Source organism: Lissotriton vulgaris, chromosome 1_1 (genome assembly GCF_964263255.1).
Source record: "Lissotriton vulgaris chromosome 1_1, aLisVul1.2, whole genome shotgun sequence".
NCBI classification, from domain to species: domain Eukaryota; kingdom Metazoa; phylum Chordata; class Amphibia; order Caudata; family Salamandridae; genus Lissotriton; species Lissotriton vulgaris.
The window spans coordinates 139,684,227-139,712,127 of record NC_141685.1 but is presented as its reverse complement, the minus strand read 5'-3'; the positions used below and the strand labels follow the sequence as shown (position 1 = coordinate 139,712,127).

Below are 27,901 nucleotides of genomic sequence, written 5' to 3'. Positions count from 1 at the left end.
AAACTCCCTCACAGACACTCTCTCACAGACCCTCACAGACACTCTCTCACAAACTCTCTCTCACAGACTCTCACAGACACTCTCTCCCAGACTCTGACAGCCACACTCTCACAGGCACTCTCTCACTCCCTCTCACATACTCCCTCTCACTCCCTCTCACATACTCCCTCTCACAGACTCACCCTCTCAGACTCACTCTCCCACTCTCTCTCACTGAGTGGCTCACTCTCACTGACTGACTCTCTCTCACTGACTCTCACAGACTCTCTCACAAACTCTCTAACTGACTCACTCACTGACTCACTCTCACTGACTCTCACTGACTCACTCTCTCCCACTGACTGACTCTCAGTGACTGATTCTCTCTCACTGGCTCGCTCTCTCACTGACTGCCTCTCTTTCTCACTGACACTCTCTCTCACTGACTGACTGACTCTTGCTAAAAGACTGACTCACTAAAAGACTGACTCTCGCTTAAAGATTGACTCTTGCTTAAAGATGGACTCACTCTCACTGACTGACTATCTTACTGACTCAGTCTCTTTCACTCACTGACTGACTCACTCTCATTCACTCTCACTGACTGACTCACTCTTACTGACTGACTGACTCACTCTCTCATTGACTCTCACTCTCTCACTCTCACTGACTCACTCTCTCACTCACTCTGACTGACTGACTGACTGACCTTCACCCTCCTGTTATTTATGCCCCCATAACAAATAAAAACACAGCAAGTAACCATTGGGACAGGCAGATACAAGTTACCAGCATTGAAAGGACGAAAAAAACTCAAGACATTATTTTTAATACTTTAATAATATGGTTGTTTAGTTGTACATAATGCTTTTCTGGTCATATCTAAGGTAACAAAAATGCTTCTGGCGCTTCTTTATTATAACTTTTCAGCATGCTGCAAACTTCTGTACAGCACAGCTTAAAGACATAGGTAAAGTCAATATCTCTGGCTAAACACTTATAAGTTCCCAAAGGCGAGACCTATTGCATTGCAAATGCTTGTTAGTAGTGCTCCACAGATAAAATTGCAGCGTAGTTTCGCCATTCATTGTAGATTTGCATACTTTGCTTCAATAGTAGGTGCGGTTTGGGGCGGGATGCTACACTGCAGGTGGCGCTTAAAACTCTGAGCCTCTGCTAATGAGTCTGCCAAGCGCATTCACTTGCTGTAAGCTACACAAGAGGGTCTCTGAAATTAGGTTGTACCAAAAAAAAACGCTTTGTTTAAAATTAACTCCCAATCTCTGCGAGGCTGATCGAATATCTCATGGGAGAATAGGGTGTAACAAGACATTCAGTGTACTCATCTGACGTTCGCGCTCTCTTAAAACTGGAAAATGTATTTTAAATAAAGGAAAGGGTTGGGATGGTGCAGAGGATATCCAAATTCTCTGCTGAGGAGCTCTGTGATTCTGTGCGTTCGCTTGTTCAAACTCTCTATTCTTCTTTCAGTGTCCTCCAACCCTGCCACACTCCGACCTCCACTATAGCAATGCATTGTTAAGGTCGCATTGGATCATTCTCCAGTATGACGGCATTACCCAACATTTCTACCTCTATGAAAATATAATGTACCCTTATGTTTGTCCCGAGTTGATAGTCTTTTTTTTTTTTTAAATTAATGTTTTTATTTTGGTAAGTACAAAGTACAATAAGAAAGTAAGAATACAAGGAACGGAAGAGCGGCAAAGCGAAACATAAATCAGGGCTACGAGGACAAAAAGATGGCAAGCAATGCAGCAAGACTACCAGCAATTACAAATTATAATACAGCGGGTACACAGTTCAATAGTACACAGTTCAGTAGGACATAGTTGCAAGGGGACACTAGGTTCAGAGGATTATGTGGCTCTGTGGCCAGCAGGGGGTAGCTCAGCTCTAGGGGGCGCCCTGGCTAGGAGGCTGGAGAACAGCTGTCTAAAGGTGGTGTCATACTCAGGCGAGACCCCTCACGTGAATGAGGGCCAGGGTATTTTGGATACCAGTTGAGTCCACGTGAGAGGTAAGATAAGAGATGAAGGGGCAAGATATCTACCGGGCAGGATCCCTGGCAGGGGCAGCGCTAGGCATGGCCAGTGTGGGCAGCTGCCCATGGCACCGCGGCCTTCTAACTACGACTTAGTCCCCAGGAGCCCATCATCCTTTTGAAAATGCCATTGTACCACTTAGAGGTGGGAAACGCACTCCCTCGGGGTGTGCAACCGTGGTGCAGCTCAAGTCCAGAGGCGGGGCCGTGGGCTCAAGGGGAACTATGACCCCCGCATCCCTTTCAGGTGCGGCAGACTGGGCAGGGCAGAGTTTGTGGCCGTGATCAGCTTTCCTTTGCTGGCAACTCTTTCCCTTATCCTAATCACCGCATCTGCACGATAATTGCAGATGCTTGAACTGGTGTGAGGTGAGAAGTGAACCCTGCCCCTGCATGAATGAAACGTGGAGCATCCAGCAGGGCTCACAACATACAAGCATTTGCAATGCAAGGGGTCTCGCATTTACGCGAGGTTGAGCTATTGGCATTGTAAATGACAATTGCTTTTATTTATGTTTTTGTTTTTAAAACGTAAATAAAAGGCCTTGTCATTTACAGTGCCAATAGCTCTAAATCTCGCAATCGCGAGACCTATTGCATTGCAAATAAATGCTTGTTATTGTCCAGAAGAGGTCTGGGGGCATTCATCTTTTAAAGTTCACAGATCACAGCCCTTTGCTTTGAAACCTTAATGGTGTCAGAAAGGCCTCTGTAATGTTGATATGGGTGTTTTTAAAATTACAACTTTGGCATCAAATTAGTACACAGAGGCAGAAACTACAGGGCTGGCTGCTTATCTAGCAACCATTTTTAGGTAGTTTGGTCACGAGGATTTGGATGTTGATGAATGTTTGTGGTAGCGGAGTTAGACGCTGCCCGTGATGCTGCTTGTGCTGACCCAGGAGTGGTGCAAGTTAACAAGGACATCACAGATGGTCTCCCCTGGGACTGGTGCTTAAGTGCTGAGGTGTTTGGGTGTGCTCAAGTGGCGGCAGAGCTACCTGTGGCTCTGGGTATGGTTATGAGACCCGATTCTTTTGTTCTTCTTGGTAAGCCGAGACCGTACTTGTTGAATATTCACCCAATGTGAGTGGTGAGATCTGCTTTGCTCGTCTGCCTGAAGTTATGATGCTGCCGACAGTAGCGTGTCTGCTAAAAGCGATGGCGTGACTGGTGGATCTATGAAGCCAAATAAGAGAAAGTTATCTTCCGACATCGCAGTCTTCGTGACTGAGACCAGTAACACTGAAGACTCTGAGACTCACAGCAGTAATTTCTCCTTTCAGAGCATTATTGCTGCAGATGGAGTGAAGACCAGAAGTAAGCACATTACTAAGGTACCAACAAAGTTTAATATTTTTCATTTGCATTAACTGTTTCTCTTTTGCAGCATTTGGAAATGCATTTTCTAGTTTTGTTGCTTTTTGTTTAGTTTTTTCTTGTAGGCTGTTACCTTTGGTTTAAAGGGAATGATGTTGTGGTGTGTGACCTTAATGCTGCAGTTTGCATTTCATTACCATCATTTGCTTACCCTGGAGAATCGCCAGGGTGCAGGAGATTTGCTGTTCCAGAGTTTTTTCTTCAGCTTCTGGGCAGTTGTCGCTCTGTGGCGATCTGTGGTCCTGTTCTCTGCTCTTCTTGTAGTAGCTCCTATCAGAGCTTCATCCTACCCGCCAACAATAATAAGATACCAGGCATCACCCAGCACAAAACACAGCCTACGATGGGCTACGTCTATCTGCTTGGCACACTTAGAGCGAGGATAACGTTCTCCGGATCTATCAGGCTGTGACTATAACCTAAGGGCTTAAGATGAAATGAAGAGCTTACCTCCTTTCTGAGTGGATCAATACTGCTATGTGCAGATCCGATAGCTGGCATCACCCTGGAGTATGTATTTATAAATCAGATTATGTTGGAAGTAACCTGCAATACAGTGGCACGCAGCACCCTGCCATAGAGTAGGATTTCTCATGGAATTTTATTTCCTGACACATTTATGGAGATTGCCTTTTAACTGGCAGAAGAACAACACTGACCATACATTTGGGTTTGTCTTTAAAATGATGTACACATTAGGAATGGCATTTTGTTCTGCTGGAATAATAACACAAGTTATCTTGCACTCTATGTTGTTGCATGGATTTCTGGCTGCAACGCATTCTATGTTTCAATTCCATGTTTCATTCAAACGTGCTTTCTACAGGGCACATACACGATATGCTGCTGTAGAGAAATAATGCTCCTGTGTACTGTAGTAGACTCCGAAATATTGAAAAACTTCATGATTTCTCTTTCAGCACTTCATAGTAAAACATTTCAATTTTTGACTCAGTGATTTGGCTGAAACATAACTTAGTACCATTAAAATGGTTGTGATGGGGAACATTCATGTGGCGTTAGGACTGGCTCGACCAGGGTGCTTGGTGACTTGGAGGAGTATGGAGTTGACCACCTTGCCTGGTCCGGTGTGGAACCAAGCCAGCGATGCTTTGCTGCATGCTCATTTGCCCTGATAGCTGGTCAACAGTTTGAGGAGGAGGAGGTGAAGAGCTGGCTAAGTGTGCCATGAGGCTGGCTGTTCAGTGCATCCCTGAGAAGTGAGCTTTGATTCGATGTAGTGTTCCTCTTATACCTCATGCAGTTCACCCTCTCCAAAGCCTCAAGAATTCCTGGTTGTGAAGGCGGCTGATTCTGATTGGGTGCTTGATAGTTTTCCAGAAACTCATGTTCTTGATTGTTCATGTTTGTCAGTAGTTAATGAAACACGCCCAGGCGTTTTATCTCTTCAGTTGACAGAAGCTGCAATAAAAGTTTCTTTGTCGTTGCAAAAAAATATGAATCGTCAACGAGCCTCTGTAGGTCAAAGAATGGAAGGGCTGGGGAACTGTCAGTCATCTCACTGCTAAGCAGAGCAGTGTCATGCTTTATCCTCCATCAGGCCTCTGGGACTTTAGAGACATCCTTTTAATGAGAAAAACAAAACTACAAGTCCCACAAGCAATAGTGGTGGAAGGTGTCATGCATGACCTGGGACAACATCCGATTCAGCACACCCAGTTCAATTTCAAGTATTTGACACAATATTGAATTTATAACCTTTTGTTTTATATGGTCATGAGTCACCAGAATACTAAAAATGTGTCTTTTATTTTCAGGGTCAATTAAGTAATGGTCACCAGCTTGGAAGCGCTGTTAATTCTTCAGTATTTGTCATTGATCTCGATATGTGTCTGGTTTGGGTCTGCCCCTGCATCGTTCCAGATAACTCGCACAGGTAAGGAGCTTGTAGCAGCAACATAAAACAGTCAAATCACTGTATACTGTTTTCGGAGGTTCAGTCCCAGCGACATTATCTGTAACTGAATGCAGACACCCGAGGAAGCATGTGCTTTTAAGACAAGTTGCGTTCACTCACCTGAAGGTGACATGCTTCATCATTGGGTTATACTCCTCACCAGGCCGGCGCTACAATGCTTGGCGGGCACCACTAGAGGGCACTTTGTCGCACATCTTTTATTAAGTATGCCTGATGAGCATAGTAGGGCAGAGGATGTTGTGTCATAAGATGTGAGATTGGTGAAGTCTGAATATAAGATCAACTATCGACCAGTTGCCACAATATAGTTAACCCCTTCGCTGCGGCGGCTATTCGGCCGCATCGCTAAGGGGGCGGGGGGCCGCGCATCTCTCACACGCTGGTGACGGAAGCGCTCCGTCACCAGCCTCGGGTGAGCTGTGCTGATGACGGAGCAGTTCCGTCATGGCCCCGCCCGCTCAAAAGAACGCGCCGCGCAGGCACGAAATCAGCTCCACGCAGGCGCGTCGGGCGGGCCATGATGGAACCGCTTCGTCATCAGCACAGCGACACCGCGGCTGATGACGGAACGGTTCCGTCATCAGCATCGATGCAGTTAATGTGATCTTCCTGGTCCGTGTTGAGATTAAAAACAGTGGCAGAGAAATTGAGGAACTAATGGCCCCTATCACTGTGTGAAAGTGTCGATCACCTATGGACCTGCTGGTAAGCTGGGGTCTATACTTCAGGTCAACGTTTTTCATGCCTTTAGTAGTCATGGAGCAATCTGTTGGCATTTCATTAGGACCAAATATGGGAAAATGGGTAAATGTGCTGTGCATAGGTGATAAGGTGCCTATTACCATCCTACTACCACAGGTGAGCACTGCCTAACAGAGTGCACTAGATACGGTGACCCTCCTAAAATTCAGGACATATTGACTTATCCAATAGCAAAGACGACGCATCAGACGGCACCTGGTTTGAAAAGCACATGCTTCCTAGGGTGCCAGCGTTCAGTTAGAGATAATGTCTGTGGGACTGAACCTCCAGAACAGTATTCTGTGAGTTGATTATATGAAAAATGTGTATTCTGGACTGCCATTTTCCTCGTCATCTCTTATGATATGTAAAATAAAACACAACACACCTGGAGGCCAACACATCTATCATACATTTAATGCAAAAATTGCAAAAGGCCATGCAAACTAACAAGTGACAATTGTCTTTGCAATGGACGAGAGCATCAACCCTATAGCAAGTTGGAGTATATAATGCTAATGCTACACAATGTATTTTATACATTTTTCTCCTAATACAAGTCAATAAAACATGAACATGTGAACGAGGAGGAAGGATCTTCTCTCGAAAGGAATGTGAGGAGTCCGTGAGGTGCAGATAAAAGATACACAGACAAGCTGCAGAATTCACTGTTTCTGGAAATAACACTTCTGTTTGTCAATGTTCAATTTACTACAAGATGCAGGAAAGTGTGCAGACGGACATCACTAAATAAAATATTCTTGGCCCCAATAGAATCATGTAACTTTGCAGGCATATTAAGGCGAACAAACACAATCAAATTAATATAAGAATATTGTAATTTGGTAATGTAATATATTAATGCAGGTTGTGGCATTGATGTGTATGATGTGTAAACAATTATCGGTATTAAAGAAACCAGTATATCCAGTTATGCTTTGTCAATTCCTTCTTCCTAGAGGCCACCACTGCTGCTAGCCAGCTGTATTCAGCAGTGCCTCCTGTGACCTATAATCCTGCATTTGATCAATACCAAAGGTTGTCAATGCTTCTAGCCAACTACGTTCACTGGTGCCACTCGCACCCCCACCACCCTTGGGCCTGTTATTCTTTTACCCAGCTCCAGTCAGTAGTGGCCCCTTGGGCCTGTATGTAAGCCTACTAGCCAGCTCCTGTTAGTACTGCCCCCTGGGACCTGTTATCATTCTAGCCAACTTGAGTCATTAGTAGCACCTTGGGACTAGTGATCATACTAACCAGCTTCAGTCAGTATTGCCCCCCTGAGACCTATTATCTAGCTAGGTAACTCCAGTCAGTAGTGACGCCTGTACCTTAAATCCTGCAAATATTCAAAACCAGAGGTCAACTCTACTGCAAACCAGGTCCTGTCAGCATTTTTACCCTGCTTGTAATGAATACCAGAGGCTAGCGTTCTTGCTAGCCAGCTCCAGTCACCAGTGGCCCGTCACATATTATCCTCAATAGTATCAATGCCCAAGGCATGTGCAGCTGCTAACCTTCCCTAGTCAATAGTGACCTCCCAGACCTGTTATTATGCATATAATCAGCAAGGCTTCATCCTTAATAACACTCACCCCACATCCTTATGGTATATTAGCAATGTAATTTATTTACTTACATCATACTGTAGGTACCGCACTATATCACACGATCCCAAAAACAAATACAATCAAAAATTGCCTAACCATTCAGCACTCCACGTTGTCAAAAATGACCAAATCACACCAAGCACTATAGCCTGCCACATCACATGGCACACTCAGCCACAACATGACCAGATACCACGGCAGAGATTTGGGGCCCTTAATCCTCTGTTCGAGGCATATGTGCTGTAGATGCGCATGCTTTGCATACTCCTGCCATCTTGTGTTGGGTCCGGATGTTTGCAAGTTGTTTTTCTTCGAAGAAGTCTTTCCAGTCACGAGGTAAGGCGACTCCTCTTTTCGGTGATAGTGCACATGGGCATCGACTCCATTGTTGTTTTTTACCCCAAACTGGTTCGGATGTGTATTGCTGCTCTCCGAAATCGCTCTTCGGGTTCCTCTCAGTGCGCAGTCTACTCTACCCTCAACGGTATTGATTAGGTATGCATTTCCCTGATCTCCGCTTTTCAAATCGATCGACACAAACTCAATTTTCGATAGAAAACCTTGTGGGCAATCGTCGGGCCTTGCTGCATAGGGCCAGCCGTCTGCAAATGGAACGGACTCCATTCCATTTCTGTCCTGGGTGGCACACCAAGTACCCTCGCACCGACCTACGTCAAGTCTATAACTTGTGCCTCTCTCCAGAGCACAAGGAGGAAGACTGCGATGCTTGTAAGTCGTTTCGGTTCAAGAGGACTCTACCCGATCATCAGGCTCGCTGACGAGAGAGGAAGCGTCAAAGCATTCAACACACTCTGGATATCTTTGCAGAAGAATCTGACCAAGAAGAGATAAAATTGTCCTCCGTAGAAGAAGAGGCCCTCTCAATTCCAGAGTCAGATTGCGAGCTCGAAATCTATCTGGAGTCCCAAGATGTGCCTTCGGGACATGCTTTCGGGGAAGAATCTGACCAAGACGAGATAGAAGCATCTGCCGTAGAAGAAGAGGCCCATCTCTGTGCCAGAGCGCAATCGTTGGGGCATGCTGGGGCAGCCATGTGATTGCAATTCTACGTCATGCCAGTACCATAGGCGACTGACCAAATGTGTAGGTTATCATGCGCCCTTTCTGACAACTAAAGAGGCCTAATAAACAGCATTTGGGTGTCAGCTCAATACTTAGTTGTGTGGCATGCACCATTTCTTCGACAGCTAGTTGCCAGAAGGAGTGTATTGCATCGCAGGACCATGGTTAATGTAAGAAATCAGCCCCCCACAGTGTTGCAGCGCAAGCATATATCTGGGCAAGACCCGACCATTCGATGAAGGCCTTGTGGCGTTAAGTAGGTTCTTCGCAGAAAATTCGAATGTATCAGTCGAAAATGGGCATTACTAGAAACCATGCATGTTAGTTCACTGGCCCGCTGCCTGTCTTGATCTTCCATTGGAATGTCAAAGTCTAAATTGCACGCCTCTCGGGCCCGTGTGTAGTGCCTACTGTATCCGATCGCATTGTTCTGTAAAGATGCATAATTAGGTGTCTACACGCTCCATAGGTTAGCAGTATCTCAAGGGTTTGAGTACGCGGCAGAGTTGTCACAAAGCATGACCAGGTGTGCGTAGTTACGTCTGCCAAGCCTGCATCTTGTAAAAATTGCCACTGGCTTAGACCAAACTCTTTGCGGGCATGTTTAAAGGCGATAAGTCTCATCTGGGTACAATTCAGCCTATTGCTCGCATCCCCTTCCCTCCATGCCTGGAAGGACATACTGAGTGCCATCTGCCTGATTGGTTTTAATATCCAGATTGGGAGCTCCCTATGGAATGGTGCGCGCTTAAGTACTCTCACTACAAACCATTGCCATACTCTGGCCGTCTGTCACACAATATATGGAGTATCTCTCGGTGTACCTAATTCCTCCATTAACAGCTCTGGAAGACAACAAGCGTCCACCATTCCCGCCAAGAGCCGCATTTCCCAACTAGGGTCTGTGTTGAGCCATCGAGCTGCGTGTTGCAATTGAACGGCATAATATTAGGGGTCCAAATGTGGGACCTCCCATCCCCCGCTGCATAAGTCCTGGCCAAAGCCACTCTGCTATGTGTAATGGCCTTGTTGAAAGATTTAACAAGACCATGAAGGGCATGATCGGCTGACTTCCTGAAAAACTCAAAAGAAGATGGGATGCCTGCTTTTTGCCTATTGGGAAGGACCACAGAAGGGAGTGGCGTCCACCTTATTTTAGCTTCTGTTTGGGTTTCCTGTCGGGACCACTGTGCCTTGTGAAGGAGGGGTTGGGGAAACCTCTTGTTGAACCTTGGCAGATATAGTAGACTATGTGCTTGGGGTTTGCTCCAGGATGTATGAGTACGAGGAAAAAGCAAGCAAAAACATTGAAGACAGCCTAGCTCCAGAAGCTCTGGTGATGCCAAAAGGCTGCTATGGTTGAGTTCCAGCCAGGGCAGATGGTGTGGATTTTGGGGCCTGTGGATCCTAGGGCTCTTCAAGGTAAGTGGAGTGGACCCTACCCTATCCTAGATAGAAAAGGGGCGGTCACCTACCTGGTAGACCCTGGCTCTGACAGGAATCATAAGATGTCAAGCGCCTTACACCCTACTATGACATGGCAGATGTGACCATGCTCATGGTTACAGATGAGGATCAGGAAGCTAAGAGTGAACCTGTCCCTGACCTGTCCAACAATCCAAAAGATGGGTCAGTGGAAGGTGTGGTCTTGTCAGACACCCTACCTGCCCATCAGGAGGCTGATTGCAGGCAAGTCCTAAATCATTTTGCTGAGCTCTTCTTTTTGACCTCTCGCCAGACTAGATGGTGTATCCATGCTGTAGACACTGATGAAAGACTACCTTTCGAGAATAAAACATACAGGCAGACTGAACATGTGAAAGAGAGCATCAAAGCTGAAGTAAGCATGATGCTGACATTGGGTGTTCTAAAGCCTTCTGAGAGCCCCTGGACCTGCCCAGTTGTCTTAATCCCCAAACCTCATAATCAGGATGGTAAGAAAGTAATTAGGTTTTGTGAGGACTATTGGGGCGTGAATGCTGTGACCAAAAGAGATGCATACCAAACTCCATGGGCAGATGAACTTATTGACAGGTTGGGAGCAGCCAAGTATCTGAGTATGTTTGATCTCACATCTGAGTACTGTCAGATAGGTCTGTCGACTCTAGGAGCTAAATAAATATCTGCATTTTCAATCCTAGATGGGTATTATCAGTTCACTGTAATGCCCTTTGGTTTGAAAAATGCATCTGCCACTTTTCAAAGGTTGGTGAACTAAGCCCTTGCTGTATTGGAATCCTTGAGTGCAGCATATCTGCACAATATTGCTGTCTTTAGCTCCACCTGGCTGGAGCACCTGATCCACCTTAGGAAAGTACTGGAGGCTCTGAGAAGTGCAGGCTTCATTATCACGGCATGCAAATGCCAGACAGGACAGGGAAAGGTTGCATACTTGGGTCACCAGAGACCACGGAGCCTCCTCCACTCCCCAGGCGCTTGGCAAGCCAAATCTTCAAAATGTTAAAACTCTGTTTAGGCTGCACAGGGATTGCATTTACAAGTGGGTTGGATTTCAACAAACCCTGTAATTATCAGTTGGTTTAAAGACCACACTACCCCTCCCCTAGCCCCAACCCCCTCCAGTATAGATTGCAGTTGGTCAAAGCTGCTTGGCTTCTGGGTATCAGATTTGAACGGGTGTGATAAGTACCATCTATCCATCAGGTAGGGTTGCTTCCCAACAAGTATTTTACCATTCTGGCTAGTATAAAAAAAACCTCGAGATAACCATCAACATCAGGTACCTTGTCTGCCTGAAAAAGTCCAAAAGGAAGTGGTAGGCTGCAGGGAAATAGGGCGTGCAATCATGGCAAGGTCGGTGAGTGAAAATAAAAACGTGTGATCCTGGGCTTATTTTTACCTCTGCTGCGTGTGCCAAAGATGAGCAGAAGCACTGTTTCCTACACCTGTGCCTTACGAGGAGTAGGTGGCTGATCAGGAAAGTTAGAAACAGAGTAGGAAACTGCACGGCCAATCAGTACGGTGCAGCCAGGGATTAGAATATTACCCAACAACTCAAGTATTTTTTGAAAAAACTTTTTGTATTATTGCATAAGAAACATGGCATCAAATAGACACTTCATCACGACAGTCAGTGCAAAAACGTGAAGAAATATATACAAATATTTACAAAAGTATATCACAGTGAAGGCAACATACACTTACAAACATGGTAATAATAATATAATAATAAAAACCATTTATTAAGCGCCTGGTTACACTGAACAGTGTGTCCCCGCGCTATCGAACCCCATCATTAGACCATCAGACCAACCAGATCAGTAGAATCTCTAACCAACAAGACAGCTAGTCTTTAGGGAAGAGATGCGTCTTAAGTTTCAAACGGAATCTCTTCTCGGAGGGTTCCATCCGCAATTCAAGAGGTAATTTATTCCAATGGGAGGCTGCTAAATAACAAAAAGAGCGGCCGCCCATTTTGGCTTTAAAAATGCGAGGAACTGAAAACAACATACTGCCCGATGATCTTAAGTGACGTTTTGGGCGGTGGATACTGAGGAGCTTGTTTAGATAAGGGGGTCCTTTCCCTTGTGCAATACGATGGGAAATGCACAAAGCCTTGAAAAGTATACGCTCCTTTATAGGAAGCCAGTGCAATTTGGATAAAGCATCCTTTCCTGAAGCTCTGCGTGGAAGGTTGAGAACTAGGCGGGCAGCCATATTCTGGACTCTTTGAAGTTGTTTCAGACCTTTTTGGCTCAGCCCTATAAGTAGGGCATTGCCATAGTCAAGATGTGGGGTGACTAGGGCATGGACAAGAGATTTCCTTGTATTCATCGGAACTAGGTCAAGGACCTTACGCAGGATTTTGAGAACTGCGTAACATTTACCGGTAACCTTTTCGATATGCTTCGCATACGAGAGTTTGGTGTCTAGTATCATTCCCAAATTCTTGGCTGAATCCGTAGGAACAGGGGTCTGACCAAGTTCTGCTGGCCACCAGTCTGATGACCATGCTGAAGGAGCCTTACCAATGAGCAACACCTCAGTTTTGTCTCCATTCAGACGCAAACAGTTATTATTCATCCAGCTCGCTACAGCTGAGAGACAAGCTGAAAAGTTGATAGCTGTCTCTTCTCCATCTTGACTGAGTGTAATTATTAGTTGCGTGTCATCGGCGTAAGTTATAATATTAACACCGAAGGACTCAACTATACGTGCAAGGGGTTCCATGTGCAGGTTGAACAAGGTAGGGCTCAAACTTGAGCCCTGTGGAACCCCGTGCTTCAGCTGTCTGGGAGTGGATTTGAATGGCGGACAATGAATTTGGAAACTTCTATTTTCCAAAAATGACTTTAGCCACTCATATGCATCTCCTTCAACTCCAATCTCTGTAAGACGTGATAGCAGCGTAGAGTGTGACACAGTATCAAAAGCTGCGCTTAAGTCAAGTAACACAAGCGCTGCTGTCTGGCCTTTATCAGCTATTTGCCTCATCAGTTCTGTTGAGTAGAGGACTGCCGATTCAGTAGAGTATTGAGCTCTGAAGCCAGATTGAGTAGGGTGAAGAAATCGCCCCTGCTCCAAATGTTCTATAAGCTGTATATTTACAATTTTTTCTGCCACTTTCATACAGAAGGGTAACAGAGAGATTGGGCGGAGATTCTGAAGATGAGACACGTGCAGATTAGCTTTCTTTTTTAATGGAATAACCTGAGCTCTTTTCCAAGGTTCAGGTACCTGCTTTTCAGAGAAAGAAAGGGAGACGAGGTGACTTATGTGATCTATTAAAACATCTGCGATGTCAGTGAAGCATTTAGGTGGAACAGCATCGTTAGGTGAACCTGATTTCACACTTTTAACAATGCGAAGCATAGACTGGCGGTCTGGCATCACAAAACTGTTTAAGCACCTAGATCTATCTGGGCAACTGTCTGTCATCTTCACCTGCATAGAAATTGCAGGTATTATAGTGAATGAGGCGTGAATTGTGTCCACTTTATTTATAAAGTGATCTGCTATGGAATTGCATAGATCATTGGACAGCATATCCTGAGCCAATAGTCTGTTGGGGACCGTAATTTCTTTATATATGGCAAAGAGTTCTTTGGCAGGATTGTTTGCATTCAGGATTCTGTCATTAAAACATTTACTCTTTGCTGCTCTGATCATTTTAGAGTATTTACTTAGTTCAGTTTTGTAAAGTTGTTTGCTCTCTATATTATAATCTCTCCTCCAGAGACGTTCCAATTTTTTGCATGTGGCTTTAGCTCTTTTTAATTCGTCAGTAAACCAAGGAGCCGTTTTGTTACATCTTACTGGGGTTTTAGTGGTCCACGGTGCGATTTTATCCAATGCCTTTTCCATCCATTCTTCATAAGCCGTCCAGCTTTTGGATAGATTATTACTCAAGGGAGGGGGACTTTCCAATAAGGCCTGCCTATAAGCTTCTTGCGTAAATCTCTTCCAATTCCTGCGCCTATGGGACATGGAATTATGGAATTTCGTAGTGTTAGAGACGTGAGAGATTTCAAAAGCAATAAGCTTATGGTCTGACCAAGGAATTGTGAGGGGAGGGGCAGTCAGAATAGAATCCCAGTTCGCAAATAGCGGGTCAAGTAAATGACCTGATTGATGTGTGGGCGTGGTAAATTGCAGTTCTAACATCAGGGATTTGAGTGCCCCTAGGAGAGATTGTGCTTCTATGCACTCTGTATTATCAAAGTGGATATTTAAGTCCCCTAGCAGGAGAAAATGGTAAGACAACATATAATCAAATTCATATGGTGACACCAACTATTGTCTGTGACAAAAATTCAAAAGCACATAGTTGCAAATTGAACACTTTTTTTACAAATTGTTAAAGAAAATAAAGCCAGTCCTATGATAACAAAAACCTGTGAACAGGGCGGAACTTAGGATGGAATAGCCTGCCTGTCACGCAACACCTGTGAATAATAAATTATAAGAAGTTGCAAGAAGGGTCCACAATAGTGGTATGAGTTTGTCCCTGTCTGCACCCCTAGTTCTTGACACAGGCTGGGGGTCAACGCGTTTCGAACCTTGTTTATTCTAGGTTCTCCTCAGGACGAGGACTGGATGACGATGTACCTAAAAAGTAATTTAGGGAAGGTGTCAGCTACTGTATATAGAGTATATATTTAAAACAATGTACAACTCGGACTAACTACCCATGAATAAATAGGATTACCTTCTCAGCCAGAATATTAACTGCATGGAGAGAAGGGTGAAGAGCCACTGGAATTGGTCTGGAAGCACAAAAATGAGGACTATCAAAATGTGCGATTCAAAGAGATGTATCACACGTTGACGGGTTGATTGGTTTCAGTAAATATATAATTATATACTGCTACCTGCAAGTGGTGTCAAAGATGCCGGATCAAGTGGCGCCCAGGGCGAGCCGTATTAGTCAAGGACTCACATTCTCTTAATTTTAGTGTTTATAACGTAGAAGGCGGCTGGGGAGTAAAGGTACAGAGTTCACAAGATTAAACTCCGCAGCGGACAGGGTTCGCGCTAACACAGATTCCAAAAGAGAGGCAGAAACGCTTCCTACCTGCACGCGATGAACGCTGTGCGAAGGAGACAAGTCTGCTACAAAGTGTCTGGGCGGGAATCAATCTCTCGCTGTCAGCTGTAAACAGACACAGTCCGTAAATATGCTTGAATGGAAACGATAACTCTGCCGCGTTGAAGATGGCAATAAAGGAAAGCGGCAGCTAACTTACTCAAAGCCTTCTACAGTCAGAGTCTGTAGTCGTCCGTGATCTGCCGGTCCGGTCAGATTAGTGAGTAGGCGCCGCCCTGTGAAAAGCCACTTAAAGGCACGGCAGTATTGGCGGGTTGATATGGTGTAAAGGATCTTGGTCATTGTAGTTCACAAGGTGTAGGGAATGTCGACAGTGACAATGGGGAGGATGTTTACATGTCTGGATGGTTCGTCTATTGGAAAATGATCCAGGAATAAATTACCCGTTTAGAAGCATGACAGATTCACAACAATGGCAAATCATAATCAACCCATCAGAGGAAAAACACATTCTATGTATATCATTTCACTGTACCAGACCGCACATATTTCAAAAATTCAACACATTGATCAACATTGGCCCCTAGACACTCTGGGAATTGTTAATTTGAGCAAGTATTCTTCTACCCGTCTAGCCCCATATTACCAACAGTGAGAAGAGGAAAGACAAGAATGAAAGCATAATGAAGAAAGCCGTAGTGAGAATAAAGAATGCAGACTGCAGCCACAGTCTCACAGCTCAAAGCAGGTCCATTCAAATTACACATGCAGTGCAAGAACTGTTCGGGGAAGATCAGGGTCCCAGGTTGGAAAGTTCAGACATCTCATTTAACCCTGTGTTGGATGTATCAAACTTTAAAATGAGATACGCTTCTTTTTGTGATAAGCGTACATCTGGGTCACCACTGCCACCTCGGATCACTGCCAGAACGGTCCATCGCATGTCATTCACTGAGTGTTTTTGTTGTAAAAAATGGGACACCAAGGGTGCCGTAAGAGTCTTGTTGTTTATACGGGACCTGTGTTGTATGATTCTTTGGCGCACTTCCTGTGTAGTCTTGCCGATGTACAGCTTTCTGCAGGGGCACTGGATGGCATACACCGTATACTTGGTCTTGCAGTTGGTATGCTCTTCGTGGCGCCAGAACTTGTTCCCATCAGTGAAAAGTGAACCTTCCATTGTAATATTGCAGACAGTGCACGTACCGCATTTGCGATGTCCCTTTACTGGCGTTGACCCAAAGATGGTACTCTGGGTGTCTTTTTTTGCCGGTGGCCTGGTAGAGGTGATCATCTGGCCAATGCTCCGATTCTTCTTTAGGGCAAACAATGGTTTGCCAGCGTCTGGTAAGATCTCCTCAACCAGATGCCAGTTCCTTCTGATAATTTTTTGTAATTCAGTGGTATGGGGTCCAAAAGTAGAGACACACACCATCCTCTGAGTGGTAGTTCTAGATCTTTTCTCGAGGAGATGTTCCCTCGGAGTCCATCTGGCTCTCTTCATCGAATGTTTGAGCAGCTTCTGCGGATAGCCTCTGTCCTGTAATTTGACCGTAAGTGCTTGCCCATGAAGATCAAATTGTTGGACTGAAGAACAATTCCTCCTGACCCGAAGATATTGCCCGTACGGGAGATTATCCCGGAGGCTCCTCGGATGGTAGCTCCTATAGTGGAGGGCATTGTTCTTGTCTGTTTTCTTTTGGTATAATGAGCACGTAAGTTCCTCATTTCGGACCGTGATCTCTACATCCAGGAAGGGCATGGTTTTGGAACTGTGGCTGAGACTGAATTTGATGTCCGGGCTCCTGTTGTTCAACCATATATGAAACTCCTCCAAGAGCGTTTGAGAACCATTCCAAATGCACCAGACATCATCTATAAATCCGAGCCATTGCTCAATATACTCTTTGTAGGGATTGTCATTGTACACGTACTTGTCCTCATACTGGCCCATATATAGGATGGCCATTTCGGGCGCAAACGGACAGCCCATAGCTGAGCCCTTCACCTGAAGGAACATCTCATCATCAAATGTGAAGAAGTTCTTTTTGAGAGCCAATGTGGCGAAGGAGACAATCAATTCAGTGGGGACTCTGTGAGGGCGGGGTCTGCTTTCTAGATAGAGTTCGATTACATCAAGACCGTCTTGTTGGGGTATCTGTGTATAGAGGGAGCAGACGTCCATGGTCACAAGTAGTTGGGAAGAAGGATTAAACTTACGTCCCTCCACCTTATTGATGAAGTCCATAGTATCCCTAAGGTATGATGGTACTTGGACCACCAAGGGTTTCAAGAAAATGTCTACGAATTGTGCAATGGGTTCCAACACCGAATCACAACCAGACACGATAGGGCGTCCAGGAGGTGTTTTTGGGTCTTTATGTATTTTCGGCAGAAAATACAGATGGGGGGTTCTTGGATGTTTTTTTACAAGATATTCAGATTCTCTTGGTCCTAATATTCCAGACTCCCTCGCATTGTTGACCAGTTTCGTGACTTCATCCAGTATTTGTGCAGTGGGATTTTGATTGATCCGGCGGTACCACTCCTGGTTATATACATGGTTTCTCCCTTCAGACCTGTAGAGATCCTTTGACCACAGAACTACTGCTCCTCCCTTGTCCGCTGGACGTATGATCGCTTCCTGTTGTTCCTTGAGTTGATGTATGGCCTCTTTTTGTTTTTTGGTAATGTTTGCTTTTACAAATGGGCGTTTTCTTTCCAAATTGTTCAGTGATGACATGACCGTACGCTCAAAAGCGAGGATATTCTTCGATGTATTATAGTTGGAGGGACAGAATGTGGATTTATTCCTCAGACCAGATGCTTCGCTTGATACCTGATCCGGTGAGTCTCGAAAGAACCATCTAAGGCGGATTTTGCGAAAGAATTCCATTACTTCCATTTTGATTTTTGTAAAATCCATAGCCACTCCAAGTGGCTATGGATTTTACAAAAATCAAAATGGAAGTAATGGAATTCAAAATCCATAGCCACTCCAAGTGGCTATGGATTTTACAAAAATCAAAATGGAAGTAATGGAATTCTTTCACAAAATCCGCCTTAGATGGTTCTTTCGAGACTCGCCGGATCAGGTATCAAGCGAAGCATCTGGTCTGAGGAATAAATCCACATTCTGTCCCTCCAACTATAATACATCGAAGAATATCCTCGCTTTTGAGCGTACGGTCATGTCATCACTGAACAATTTGGAAAGAAAACGCCCATTTGTAAAAGCAAACATTACCAAAAAACAAAAAGAGGCCATACATCAACTCAAGGAACAACAGGAAGCGATCATACGTCCAGCGGACAAGGGAGGAGCAGTAGTTCTGTGGTCAAAGGATCTCTACAGGTCTGAAGGGAGAAACCATGTATATAACCAGGAGTGGTACCGCCGGATCAATCAAGATCCCACTGCACAAATACTGGATGAAGTCACGAAACTGGTCAACAATGCGAGGGAGTCTGGAATATTAGGACCAAGAGAATCTGAATATCTTGTAAAAAAACATCCAAGAACCCCCCATCTGTATTTTCTGCCGAAAATACATAAAGACCCAAAAACACCTCCTGGACGCCCTATCGTGTCTGGTTGTGATTCGGTGTTGGAACCCATTGCACAATTCGTAGACATTTTCTTGAAACCCTTGGTGGTCCAAGTACCATCATACCTTAGGGATACTATGGACTTCATCAATAAGGTGGAGGGACGTAAGTTTAATCCTTCTTCCCAACTACTTGTGACCATGGACGTCTGCTCCCTCTATACACAGATACCCCAACAAGACGGTCTTGATGTAATCGAACTCTATCTAGAAAGCAGACCCCGCCCTCACAGAGTCCCCACTGAATTGATTGTCTCCTTCGCCACATTGGCTCTCAAAAAGAACTTCTTCACATTTGATGATGAGATGTTCCTTCAGGTGAAGGGCTCAGCTATGGGCTGTCCGTTTGCGCCCGAAATGGCCATCCTATATATGGGCCAGTATGAGGACAAGTACGTGTACAATGACAATCCCTACAAAGAGTATATTGAGCAATGGCTCAGATTTATAGATGATGTCTGGTGCATGGAATGGTTCTCAAACGCTCTTGGAGGAGTTTCATATATGGTTGAACAACAGGAGCCCGGACATCAAATTCAGTCTCAGCCACAGTTCCAAAACCATGCCCTTCCTGGATGTAGAGATCACGGTCCGAAATGAGGAACTTACGTGCTCATTATACCAAAAGAAAACAGACAAGAACAATGCCCTCCACTATAGGAGCTACCATCCGAGGAGCCTCCGGGATAATCTCCCGTACGGGCAATATCTTCGGGTCAGGAGGAATTGTTCTTCAGTCCAACAATTTGATCTTCATGGGCAAGCACTTACGGTCAAATTACAGGACAGAGGCTATCCGCAGAAGCTGCTCAAACATTCGATGAAGAGAGCCAGATGGACTCCGAGGGAACATCTCCTCGAGAAAAGATCTAGAACTACCACTCAGAGGATGGTGTGTGTCTCTACTTTTGGACCCCATACCACTGAATTACAAAAAATTATCAGAAGGAACTGGCATCTGGTTGAGGAGATCTTACCAGACGCTGGCACACCATTGTTTGCCCTAAAGAAGAATCGGAGCATTGGCCAGATGATCACCTCTACCAGGCCACCGGCAAAAAAAGACACCCAGAGTACCATCTTTGGGTCAACGCCAGTAAAGGGACATCGCAAATGCGGTACGTGCACTGTCTGCAATATTACAATGGAAGGTTCACTTTTCACTGATGGGAACAAGTTCTGGCGCCACGAAGAGCATACCAACTGCAAGACCAAGTATACGGTGTATGCCATCCAGTGCCCCTGCAGAAAGCTGTACATCGGCAAGACTACACAGGAAGTGCGCCAAAGAATCATACAACACAGGTCCCGTATAAACAACAAGACTCTTACGGCACCCTTGGTGTCCCATTTTTTACAACAAAAACACTCAGTGAATGACATGCGATGGACCGTTCTGGCAGTGATCCGAGGTGGCAGTGGTGACCCAGATGTACGCTTATCACAAAAAGAAGCGTATCTCATTTTAAAGTTTGATACATCCAACACAGGGTTAAATGAGATGTCTGAACTTTCCAACCTGGGACCCTGATCTTCCCCGAACAGTTCTTGCACTGCATGTGTAATTTGAATGGACCTGCTTTGAGCTGTGAGACTGTGGCTGCAGTCTGCATTCTTTATTCTCACTACGGCTTTCTTCATTATGCTTTCATTCTTGTCTTTCCTCTTCTCACTGTTGGTAATATGGGGCTAGACGGGTAGAAGAATACTTGCTCAAATTAACAATTCCCAGAGTGTCTAGGGGCCAATGTTGATCAATGTGTTGAATTTTTGAAATATGTGCGGTCTGGTACAGTGAAATGATATACATAGAATGTGTTTTTCCTCTGATGGGTTGATTATGATTTGCCATTGTTGTGAATCTGTCATGCTTCTAAACGGGTAATTTATTCCTGGATCATTTTCCAATAGACGAACCATCCAGACATGTAAACATCCTCCCCATTGTCACTGTCGACATTCCCTACACCTTGTGAACTACAATGACCAAGATCCTTTACACCATATCAACCCGCCAATACTGCCGTGCCTTTAAGTGGCTTTTCACAGGGCGGCGCCTACTCACTAATCTGACCGGACCGGCAGATCACGGACGACTACAGACTCTGACTGTAGAAGGCTTTGAGTAAGTTAGCTGCCGCTTTCCTTTATTGCCATCTTCAACGCGGCAGAGTTATCGTTTCCATTCAAGCATATTTACGGACTGTGTCTGTTTACAGCTGACAGCGAGAGATTGATTCCCGCCCAGACACTTTGTAGCAGACTTGTCTCCTTCGCACAGCGTTCATCGCGTGCAGGTAGGAAGCGTTTCTGCCTCTCTTTTGGAATCTGTGTTAGCGCGAACCCTGTCCGCTGCGGAGTTTAATCTTGTGAACTCTGTACCTTTACTCCCCAGCCGCCTTCTACGTTATAAACACTAAAATTAAGAGAATGTGAGTCCTTGACTAATACGGCTCGCCCTGGGCGCCACTTGATCCGGCATCTTTGACACCACTTGCAGGTACCAGTATATAATTATATATTTACTGAAACCAATCAACCCGTCAACGTGTGATACATCTCTTTGAATCGCACATTTTGATAGTCCTCATTTTTGTGCTTCCAGACCAATTCTAGTGGCTCTTCACCCTTCTCTCCATGCAGTTAATATTCTGGCTGAGAAGGTAATCCTATTTATTCATGGGTAGTTAGTCCGAGTTGTACATTGTTTTAAATATATACTCTATATACAGTAGCTGACACCTTCCCTAAATTACTTTTTAGGTACATCGTCATCCAGTCCTCGTCCTGAGGAGAACCTAGAATAAACAAGGTTCGAAACGCGTTGACCCCCAGCCTGTGTCAAGAACTAGGGGTGCAGACAGGGACAAACTCATACCACTATTGTGGACCCTTCTTGCAACTTCTTATAATTTATTATTCACAGGTGTTGCGTGACAGGCAGGCTATTCCATCCTAAGTTCCGCCCTGTTCACAGGTTTTTGTTATCATAGGACTGGCTTTATTTTCTTTAACAATTTGTAAAAAAAGTGTTCAATTTGCAACTATGTGCTTTTGAATTTTTGTCACAGACAATAGTTGGTGTCACCATATGAATTTGATTATATGTTGTCTTACCATGTTTGTAAGTGTATGTTGCCTTCACTGTGATATACTTTTGTAAATATTTGTATATATTTCTTCACGTTTTTGCACTGACTGTCGTGATGAAGTGTCTATTTGATGCCATGTTTCTTATGCAATAATACAAAAAGTTTTTTCAAAAAATACTTGAGTTGTTGGGTAATATTCTAATCCCTGGCTGCACCGTACTGATTGGCCGTGCAGTTTCTTACTCTGTTTCTAACTTTCCTGATCAGCCACCTAGCTCTGTTTTTCAATTATTGAGGTCCAGGTTGGTCAGTAGCAGGACCCCACACCTTCATTGGTGCACTGTTGCGAGGAGTAGGAGCAGGGGGGCTTTTGTCCTCTATCTTATGTGAGCAGATACGATGTAGAGTGCTGGGAGAGGGAAGGTAAGTGTGGGTAGGGGAGTACCTGCATGAAGGGGAAAGGAGAAACACTGGAGGCCCATGCATGTGTCCTAGAAAGTGCCAGGACACATACTCCCCCTACTATACAAGTAGGGGGAGGATACTATGGAATTCTCCCTTAAGTTGGGCACAGGAACTGAGAGACTCAAAGCTTCTATGTTTTTTCTCTTTATTACCTTCCCTACCTTCTCCTTTTGCACTTAACCTCTTAATAATCTTGGGAACTCCCACCGGTCCACCATGACGCTCCTATCAGAGAGAAAAGAGACACCAACTGTTTAGAATCCTTCATCGTGGGTGAACTGGTGACGGGAGAAAATAGTAATAGAATAGAGTAGCTTACACCTCGCATTGTCCCTATTTTTTTGGGAGGAGACTGCCAGTGGCACCATCCCTCAAGAAACCTGTGGAGAGAAAAAGGAAAGCATTACTACATCTGTCAAGACCAAGAAGCTGCAGCCCCCATTCCTTACCCTTTGGAAGTGTGTTCATCTATATTATTAATTTATAAAAAAGCAACAATATCCTAACACCCAAATAAAAGGCAAAATTCACCGAAGAACCAAGTCCTCGAAGCCATATTTCCGCCCTACCCTCCCACAATGCCTTTGGGAAAAGTGTTGGTTGATAACATTTTAAAAGACAGGTAGTCAGTCAAGTCAACCGAAAATGTTTTTCTCCTAATGAACGATTAAGGCTACAAACAGATAAGAAATTAAACACAATGAAAAGGTAGAACGGAATGCAAAGGACATATAGTATTGGTTGGGAATGGTATCTCATTCCTGCCATGCTGTACTATTGTGGAATCTGCTAGTATAAGACAACAATGCGGATCCATGACCACTGTCTCTGTCTCTGTACTTTTTGACTGTTTCATCTAGAAAGCCATCCCAAAAAAGATGTATGGCGAAAAGAATACTTAGGCCTGCAATCCTGTTTATATTATCAAAAAAGAACTGCTCTCTTAACAGTACTAGACAAGAAAACATGTCAAAGAGGGGCGAGGGAAGTGAGTCTCTCCTAGGCAAAGTCTATATTTGCTTGACTGATGTTTCAGCTACTGATGTAATGCTATTTAACTGAACCTGTCCAGTGAGTCCTTTCTCCGGGTTTTGGCAGTCACAGTGAGAACGCACAGCGCGAAGCAGTGAGAAGAGGCTGCCGCTGTTCCGCCGATCCCCTATATGGCAAAACAAATACCAGTACTGCAGTTCAATTCGACAAAAACAATCATTTGGACATAATGAAATGAATCACTATATTCTCAAAACTTCTTTTTCTGTCTGAAATAAATCCTTGTATTTTTATTCTTATTTAACAAAACACATTTTTTCTTATTTTATAACATTTCAACATTTCTGCACATTTCTTAACGTTTGCATTTTATCACAACCTACAAAACCAAAGAACATTTTCTCATACTCTCAATCATTCCATACAAACATTCATTCAGACTCATTACAAACACACACACTTTCTTTTTACAATATACATTTTTACATTATACAATGAATTTTCAATTGGCAACAGCCTTGGGATAACTTTTTCAAGTTAAAAGTTTGGACACACTGTGAGGATTCCTAAGGCTGTATAAGGTCGATCTACATGTTTCGAACACCCTTATTAGGGGGAGTTCTCATCAGGACCTCGTAGCTCTACCCAGTGGTGGTAGGAGATTCAAAAAAGGACTATCAATGGTTTTTGCGTGCCTCCAAAGTTTGATAATAGGGATGATAATGGAGATGAGTTTTGGTCCCTTGTAGGTTGGGAACAGAATTCAAACACTGTGTTGGAAGCTTTTGCCGTGTCTTATTTTGTCGACAATCTGGTGGAGGACTCGGTGCCGTATTATTCAAGGCCTCCGTCCTATTGATTAACCGAATGCAATGTGATTCCGCAGATCCCCACCATCACTAAGTGGGGGGGAGGGGTCCTGCGGTGGATTTTCCCCTTCCAACCGGGCCGTGACCCTACTGCAAACACCGCAAAAGCAACGGCAACCAGCACCATGATTACATGACCTCGCGGCAAGGCTGGTTTAGTGGTTTGTCGGCTTGGAGGTTTTGAAGGGCAGTCACAATTAGCGGGCGGCTGCAGAGTGTGAGCCCGTGCCGGTTCTGGGCATCACCGGAGTGTGTGACGGACGGAATTACATCGGAAAAAGCGCTCTGTCCCGGAGCTATGTGAAGTGATGATGCACTAGAAAAATGGTGCCAGACGCGGAACGGTCCTGAGCGGGGAACTGTCCCGACGAGTGTGCTGCCCCCCGCTGCAATACAAACTCGATATGAAAGGGTGAATGGACCTTCAAGGGTTTTAATTAAACATACAATTCGACAAATGATTCCCAAGTTGAAAATTGTGCTGACTTACACACTTGGTACCGCTAATGCACAGAACGTGACAGCAGAATATTAAATTTGTTTAGGCATGTCACCAAACGGTGATCCTCATGAAAGGAGAAGAGCAACAACGGGTGTATATGAAAAAATGCTTGTATTTAATACTTTCAGTTTGTAATAAATCAGGGTATATGATAGATAAACAAAGTTATAAGAGGTACATTTCAAATAAATCAATCTAGAGAAACCTCTTTACAACATTTGTTGACACTTTCCTGCCTATTTACAATCTAATCAGTTATCCGGTAGGTAAAGTGAATGTCGACGTTTCGGTCTCTATTCTTGTGTTTCAGAGACCATCCTCAGGACATAAAAATCATATCTTGTAGAACCCTTAAGCCAGAAGAGAATCTGGACGATGGAACAATCAAGAGATGGCGCAAGTCGATACAATTGTGATTATTTTCAAGCGCCACTTGTTAAGTTATCTTTATTTGCCCGACGTTGTAAATATTCTCAAGGGACCGGGCCAGATAAATTTCTGTCACAAACAGCCTCGTAGCAAAGAGTGTTCTGCTATTTCTTTTTACTTCAAACGGGCGACCGAGCTAACAGATTATATAGGCGTTAGCCAACGTTCTCTCTTCGCAAACAAATGGGTGGCAACCGATAGGGTCTGTCAATATCTGGTTCGAATATGTCAGCGAAATCCTCTTGGTATTTCACGATCAGCACAAATTTTGAAGTAAAACGAAATAGCGGAACACTCGTTGCTACGAGGCTGTTTGTGACAGAAATTTATCTGGCCCGGTCCCTTGAGAATATTTACAATGTCGGGCAAATAAAGATAACGTAACAGGTGATGCTTGAAAATAATCACAATTGTATCGACTTGCGCCATCTCTTGATTGCTCCATCGTGGCAGAAGGACTGATTCTGATGGACAATTACACGGACATCCAAACCCTTGTGTACTAACTTCGACACTAGAAATTTCAACACTGTCTAATGATACATTACTGATAGCCTCACCGTCAAAAAAGAAAAATTACGGCTAGCATTCCATTTACGAAAGAGCAGGTTGAGGAGCATGCAAAAAAGCCTATTTCTATCCATATTTCTACTTCTATGGTAAAACACAAACCTAGGAATAAGAGGGGGGCTATTAAATCTGCTCACAAAAAGGATGGCAACAGCGAATGTAAAAAGGACAGTCAAGTGGAACATGACCACAACTATGTAAAGTTGTTTAAAAAACTTCACGGTAAATTAGATAGTATCGAAAAATAAGTTATGTCCGAAATTAAATCATTACAGAAAGACGTGGCTTTTTTAACAGATTTGGTTGTAAATAACCATTCATCAATTATTAAAAACAAATCACCTGGTGCCACAGGTCTTCACCAAAATATACACAGTAGAGTTGTGGAGGTAAGGGACTGTACGAAAGAAAACGGGCCACATAAGTTTAATAAGCCTAGAGGTAAGGTACTGTACGAAAGAAAAGGACCACATAAGTTTAATAAGCCTAGAGGTAAGGGACTGTATGAAAGAAAAGGAGCCACATAAGTTTAATAATCCTAACAAGCCAAATTTGAATAAGGAAATAATAAAGCGACTGGTCGAAGACCAGTGATCGGAAAAAGAAGTCAAAACGCTTGAAAACCCCAATACTTCTAGGGAACATGATACCTCACCCTTACTTAGCAGAGTATTACCAGGCGAGAATGACCCTATCGGTAAAGTATGTTTTAATCTTCCACCCCAGGCAACACCATATGTTATTGTCTTAAAAAAAAATCCAAAACTCAGTACCACTGAGAGAGAAACATATGACAGCTTCAAAAACCAAGTGGTACATTGGTTTTCTACAAATACTGCTGCCGGGGTACATATTCTGCATCAAAATATAATTATGCTAAGAAGAGTTGACTGGGTGGGTGACCCGAGGAAATCATGTTATGGATACTGTATAGTGGTCAATTTTTGAAACCACAAGTTGGTGGGTAACATACTAAGGGACCGGGCAGAAAACTATAATGGATTTAGTCTAGCCAGGAATTATTGTATCACGGCAGTCCCACTAGGCCCACTCTAAATAAGCACCCTATAAAACAGAGAAGCCAACCAATGTTTAATCTTCCCCTGTATTATAGATTCTCCCCACTCCGCAGGTGTAGCGAAGTGGATTGACTCAGAAGGACAAGGGGCGTCTATAGGAAACTTAATAGGGGTGATGATATTAACTCTTGCCCTCCTGCAGTGTATATGAATACACAATCAGAAGGATTGAATGACAGGGTCCATATGTCTGCTAGTGAAGATTCCTCTAAAGTAATTAACCAGACCATTAATAAGGAACAAGAAACCCAAATGGGACCACAAGAAGGTGGGGTTAAAGCGCATTCACATGTTATTACACACCTACTAAAGGTTGAACAGGAGATTGGTGGGTTTTTACTATCTACTGGCGATATTATTAAACTTATGACCTGGAACGTGGCAGGTATTAAAAGTAAACTTAAAGATAAAGAATGGTTAAAAATGATAGATGGATACATGATCATTCTTATTCAATAGACATGGTGTACTGAGCCTTTCTTTATAGACGGCGTCCATACAATGAGCACCAATGCTAGACCATCTAGTATGGAAGAGCAAAAGGTGGTATTGCTACCTTGATCGCGGTCACTTCACCTCTCTCTATAAGTAACACTTTTGTAACATCTGAATTTTACCAATTTGTGGAACTTAGCTCCTTAGAAAACCAGGTATTTGTTATAATTAATTTTTATAATAACATATTTGATAAAACAATGTGTAAAGTTATAACGTCGCTGGAAAATGATCTGGACAACTTCCTCAAGAGTGTTAAAGGGCATTATAATCTTATTTGGGGGGGGGGGGTGATTTCAATTGTGTTAAGTGTGCCCAAGAAGTGGGTAATCCCTGTGGGTATTGTGATGCTTCTGGGGATAGGATCCCACATTTTATACATGATGGGTATGGTGAGACAATTAATTACCTGATGCATAAGTTTGACCTATGTATTCTAGAACCAACAGGTATGGATGGAAAACTCTCTGTACCCTCTTTTGTGGGAAGTAGGT

General features: G+C 44.0%; 1 protein-coding gene across 3 annotated transcripts in view; it reads left to right on the top strand.

The window, feature by feature from the left end:
- The window catches only part of LOC147737802 (uncharacterized), a 214,891-nt gene that overhangs the window by 118,477 nt on the left and 68,513 nt on the right, over positions 1-27,901 (top strand). For 2 of the 3 annotated variants that reach the window (XM_086944992.1, XM_086944994.1), the window contains one exon: positions 5,203-5,321. The gene's annotated coding sequence lies outside the window, so the exon portion shown is untranslated. Of the gene's footprint in view, positions 1-3,330; positions 3,382-5,202; positions 5,322-27,901 lie in introns of all 3 variants that reach the window. The other variant, XM_086944993.1, reaches the window with a different exon arrangement.